The following is a 6,000-nucleotide window of genomic DNA, read 5'->3' as shown; positions in this document are numbered from 1 at the left end:
GAATTCGCTCCGTTCCGACCGGCCCGGGACTTCGCTCAGGTCTGACCGGCCCGGGATTTTGCTCCGTTCCGACCGGCCCGGGACTTCGCTCAGGTCTGACCGGCCCGGGATTTTGCTCCGTTCCGACCAGCCCGGGACCTCGCTCCGGTCTGACCAGTCCGCGACATCGCTCACGGTCTGACCGGCCCGGGACGTCGCTCCGGTCCGACTGGCCCGGGACTTCGGTCTGGTCCGACCGGCCCGGGACTTCGGTCCGGTCTGAGCGGCCCCGGACTTCGTTCTGGTCCAACCAGCCCGGGATTTCGCTCAGGTCCGACCGGCCCGGGACATCGCTCCAGTCCAACCGGACCGGGACATCGCTCCGGTCCGACCGGCCCGGGACTTCAGTCCGGTCCGACCGGCCCGGGATTTCGCTCCGGTCCGACCGGCCCAGGACTTCGCTCCGGTCCGACCGGCCCTGGACTTCGCTCCGGTCCGACCGGCCCGGCACTTCGCTCCGATGCGACTGGCGCGGGACTTTGGTCCGGTCCGACTGGCCCGGGACTTCGGTCCGGTCCAACCGGACCGGGACATCGCTCCGGTCAGACCGGCCCGGGACTTCGCTCCAGTCCAACCGGACCGGGACATCGCTCCGGTCAGACCGGCCCGGGACTTCCCTCCGGTCAGACCGACCCGGGACTTCGCTCCGGTCCGACCGGCCCGGCACTTTGCTCCGATGCGACTGGCGCGGGACTTTGGTCCGGTCCGACTGGCCCGGGACTTCGGTCCGGTCCAACCGGACGGGGACATCGCTCCGGTCAGACCGGCCCGGGACTTCGCTCCAGTCCAACCGGACCGGGACATCGCTCCGGTCAGACCGGCCCGGGACTTCCCTCCGGTCAGACCGGCCCGGGACTTTGCTCCGGCCCGACCGGCCCGGGACTTTGCTCCGGTCCGACCGGCCCGGTACTTTGCTCCGGTCCGACCGGCCCGGGACTTCGCTCCGGTCCGACTGGCCCGGGACTTCGCTCCGGTCCGACCGGCCCGGGACTTCGCTCCGGTCCGACCGGCCCAGGACTTCGCTCCGGTCCGACCGGCCCAGCACTTCGCTCCGATGCGACTGGCGCGGGACTTTGGTCCGGTCCGACTGGCCCGGGACTTCGGTCCGGTCCAACCGGTCCGGGACTTCACTCCGGTCCGAGCGGCCAGGGACTTCAGTCCGGTCCGACCGGCCCAGGACTTCAGTCCGGTCCGACCGGCCAGGGACTTTGGTCCGGTCCAACCGGACAGGGACATCGCTCCGGTCAGACCGGCCCGGGACTTCGCTCCAGTCCAACCGGACCGGGACATCGCTCCGGTCAGACCGGCCCGGGACTTCCCTCCGGTCAGACCGGCCTGGGACTTTGCTCCGGTCCGACCGTCCGGGACTTTGCTCCGGTCCGACCGGCCCGGGACTTCGCTCCGGTCCGACTGGCCCGGGACTTCGCTCCGGTCCGACCGGCCCGGGACTTCGCTCCGGTCCGACCGGCCCGGGACTTCGCTCCGGTCCGACCGGCCCAGGACTTCGCTCCGGTCCGACCGGCCCAGCACTTCGCTCCGATGCGACTGGCGCGGGACTTTGGTCCGGTCCGACTGTTCCGGGACTTCGGTCCGGTCCAACCGGTCCGGGACTTCACTCCGGTCCGAGCGGCCAGGGACTTCAGTCCGGTCCGACCGGCCCGGGACTTCAGTCCGGTCCGACCGGCCAAGGACTTTGGTCCGGTCCGACCAGCCCGGGACTTCGGTCCGGTCCGAGCGGCCCAGGACATTGTTCCGGTCCGCCCAGGCCGGGACATCGGTCTTGTCCGACCGGCCCGGGACTTTGCTCTTGTCCGACCGGCCCAGGACTTCGGTCCGGTCCGACCGGCCCGGGACTTCGGTCCGGTCCGACCGGCCCAGGACTTCGGTCCGGTCCGACTGGCCCTGGACTTCAGTAGGGTCCAAGCGACCCGGGACTTCGGTCCTGTCCGACCGGCGCGGGATTTCGGTCCGGTCCGACCGGCCCGGGACTTCGGTCTGGTTCGACCAGCCCGGGACTTCGGTCCGTTCCGACCGACCCGGGACTTTGGCCCGGTCCGATCGGCCCGGGACTTCAGTCCGGTCCGACCGGCCCGGGATTTCGGTCCGGTCCGACCGGCCCGGGACTTCGCTCCTGTCCGACCGGCCCGAGACTTCGCTCCGGTCCGACCGGCCCGGGTCTTCGCTCCGGTCCGACCGGCCCGGGACTTCGCTCCGGTCCGACCGGCCCGGGACTTCGCTCCGTTCCGACCGGCCCAGGAATTCGCTCCGTTCCGACCGGCCCGGGATTTCGCTCAGGTCTGACCGGCCCGGGATTTTGCTCCGTTCCGACCAGCCCGGGACCTCGCTCCGGTCTGACCGGTCCGCAACGTCGCTCACGGTCTGACCGGCCCGGGACGTCGCTCCGGTCCGACTGGCCCGGGACTTCGGTCTGGTCCGACCGGCCCGGGACTTCGGTCCGGTCTGACCGGCCCCGGACTTCGTTCTGGTCCAACCAGCCCGGGATTTCGCTCAGGTCCGACCGTCCCGGGACTTCGCTCCAGTCCAACCGGACCGGGACATCGCTCCGGTCCGACCGGCCCGGGACTTCAGTCCGGTCCGACCGGCACGGGATTTCGCTCCGGTCCGACCGGCCCGGGACTTCGCTCCGGTCCGACCGGCCCGGGACTTTGCTCCAGTCCAACCGGACCGGGACATCGCTCCGGTCAGACCGGCCCGGGACTTCCCTCCGGTCAGACCGGCCCGGGACTTCGCTCCGGTCCGACCGGCCCGGCACTTCGCTCCGATGCGACTGGCACGGGACTTTGGTCCGGTCCGACTGGCCCGGGACTTCGGTCCGGTCCAACCGGACGGGGACATCGCTCCGGTCAGACCAGCCCGGGACTTCGCTCCAGTCCAACCGGACCGGGACATCGCTCCGGTCAGACCGGCCCGGGACTTCCCTCCGGTCAGACCGGCCCGGGACTTTGCTCCGGTCCGACCGCCCCGGGACTTTGCTCCGGTCTGACCGGCCCGGTACTTTGCTCCGGTCCGACCGGCCCGGGACTTCGCTCCGGTCCGACCGGCCCGGGACTTCGCTCCGGTCCGACCGGCCCGGGACTTCGCTCCGGTCCGACCGGTCCGGGACTTCACTCCGGTCCGAGCGGCCAGTGACTTCAGTCCGGTCCGACCGGCCCGGGACTTCAGTCCGGTCCGACCGGCCCGGGACATTGCTCCGGTCCGACCGGCCCGGGACTTTGCTCCGGTCCGACCGGCCCGGGACTTCGCTCCGGTCCGACCGGTCCGGGACTTCACTCCGGTCCGAGCGGCCAGTGACTTCAGTCCGGTCCGACCGGCCCGGGACTTCAGTCCGGTCCGACCGGCCTGGGACTTTGGTCCGGTCCGACCAGCCCGGGACTTCGGTCCGGTCCGACCGGCCCAGGACATTGTTCCAGTCCGCCCAGGCCGGGACTTCGGTCCGGTCCGACCGGCCCGGGACTTCAGTAGGGTCCAACCGACCCGGGACTTCGGTCCTGTCCGACCGGCGCGGGATTTCGGTCCGATCCGACCGGCCCGGGACTTCGGTCTGGTTTGACCGGCCCGGGACTTCGGTCCGGTCCGACCGACCCGGGACTTCGGCCCGGTCCGACTGGCCCGGGACTTCGGTCCGGTCCAACCGACCCGGGACTTCGGTCCGGTCCGACCGACCCGGGACTTCGGTCCGGTCCGACCGGCCCGGGATTTCGGTCCGGTCCGACTGGCCCGGGACTTCGCTCCGGTCCGACCGGCCCGGGACTTCAGTCCGGTCCGACCAGCCCGGGACTTCGGTCCGGTCCAACCGGTCCGGGACTTCACTCCGGTCCGACCGGCCAGGGACGTCGGTCCGGTCCGACCGGCCCCGGAATTCGGTCCGGTCCGACCAGACCGGGACTTCGGTCCGGTCCGACTAGCCCAGGACTTCGCTCCGGTCCGACCGGCCCGGGACTTCGCTCCGGTCCGACCAGCCCAGGACTTCGCTCCGATGCGACTGGCGCGGGACTTCGGTCCGGTCCAACCGGTCCGGGACTTCACTCCGGTCCGACCGGCCCGGGACTTCAGTCCGGGCCGACCGGCCAGGGACTTCGGTCCGGTCCGACCGGCCCAGGACTTCAGTCCGGTCCGAACAGCCCACGATTTCGGTCCGGTCCGACCAGCCCGGGACGTCAGTCCGGTACGAACGGCCCTGGACTTCGGTCCGGTCCGACCGGCCCAGGACATTGGTCCGGTCCACCCGGACCGGGACTTCGGTCTTGTCCGACCGGCCCGGGACTTCGGTCTTGTCCGACCGGCCCGGGACTTCAGTCTGGACCAACCTGCCCGGCACTTCGGTCCAGGCTGACCGGCCCTGCACTTCAGTCTGGACTGACCGGACCGGCACAGGACGTCCGACCGGCCCGGGACGTCACTCCGGTCCGACCGGACCATGACGTCGCTCCGGTCAGCCCAGCCGGGGACGTCGCTCCGGTCCGACCGTCCCAGGATGTCGCTCCGGTCCGACCGGTCCGTGACGTCCCTCCGGTCCGACCGGCCCGGGATGTCACTCCGGTCCGATCGGTCCGCGACGTCGCTCACAGTCTGACCGGCCCGGGACGTCGCCCCAGTCCGACCGGATCGGGACTTCGGTCCGGTCCGACCGGCCCATGACTTCGGACTGGTCTGACCGGCCCTGGACTTTCGTCCGGTCCGACCGGCCCGGGACTTTGGTCTGGTCCGACCGGCTCCGGACTTCGGTCCGGTCGGACCGGCCCGGGACGTCACTCCAGTCCCACCAGCCCAGGACTTCGGTCCGGTCCGACCGGCCCGGGACGTCTCTCCAGTCCCACCAGCCCGGGACTTTGGTCCGGTCTGACCGGCCCGGGACTTTGCTCTGGTCTGACTGGCCAGGGACTTCGCTCCAGTCCGACCGGCCCGGGTCTTCGCTCCGATCCGACCGGCCCGGGACTTCGCTCCGGTCCGACCGGCCCGGGACTTCGCTCCGTTCCGACCGGCCCAGGAATTCGCTCCGTTCCGACCAGCCCGGGACTTCGCTCAGGTCTGACCGGCCCGGGATTTTGCTCCGTTCCGACCAGCCCGGGACCTCGCTCCAGTCCAACCGGACCGGGACATCGCTCCGGTCCGACCGGCCCGGGACTTCAGTCCGGTCCGACCGGCACGGGATTTCGCTCCGTTCCGACCGGCCCGGGACTTCGCTCCGGTCCGACCGGCCCGGGACTTCGCTCCGGTCCAACCGGCCCGGCAGTTCGCTCCGATGCGACTGGCGCGGGACTTTGGTCCGGTCCGACTGGCCCGGGACTTCGGTCCGGTCCAACCGGACCGGGACATCGCTCCGGTCAGACCGGCCCGGGACTTCGCTCCAGTCCAACCGGACCGGGACATCGCTCCGGTCAGACCGGCCCGGGACTTCCCTCCGGTCAGACCGGCCCGGGACTTCGCTCCGGTCCGACCGGCCCGGCACTTCGCTCCAATGCGACCGGCCCGGGACTTTGCTCCGGTCCGACCGGCCCGGGACTTCGCTCCGGTCCGACCGGCCCGGGACTTCGCTCCGGTCCGACCGGCCCGGGACTTCGCTCCGGTCTGACCGGCCCAAGACTTCGCTCCGGTCCGACCGGCCCAGCACTTCGCTCCGATGCGACTGGCGCGGGACTTTGGTCCGGTCCGACTGGCCCGGGACTTCGGTCCGGTCCAACCGGTCCGGGACTTCACTCCGTTCCGAGCGGCCAGGGACTTCAGTCCGGTCCGACCGGCCCGGGACTTCAGTCCGGTCCGACCGGCCAGGGACTTTGGTCCGGTCCGACCGGCCCGGGACTTCAGTCCGGTCCGACCGGCCCGGGACTTCAGTCCGGTCCGACCGGCCCAGGACTTCAGTCTGGTCCGACCAGCCCGGGACTTCGGTCCGGTCCGAGCGGCCCAGGACATTGTTCCGGTCCGCCCAGGCCGGGACTTCGG

General features: G+C 71.7%; 1 pseudogene; it reads right to left on the bottom strand.

The window, feature by feature from the left end:
- Window positions 1-344: 344 nt before the first annotated feature.
- Window positions 345-6,000, bottom strand: part of LOC144487286 (uncharacterized) — a 122,208-nt pseudogene continuing 116,552 nt past the window's right edge.

Source organism: Mustelus asterias, unplaced genomic scaffold (assembly GCF_964213995.1).
Source record: "Mustelus asterias unplaced genomic scaffold, sMusAst1.hap1.1 HAP1_SCAFFOLD_699, whole genome shotgun sequence".
Classification (NCBI taxonomy): Eukaryota; Metazoa; Chordata; class Chondrichthyes; order Carcharhiniformes; family Triakidae; genus Mustelus; species Mustelus asterias.
The sequence above is the reverse complement of the archived record's forward strand: the minus strand, read 5'-3'. Positions and strand labels throughout refer to the sequence as shown.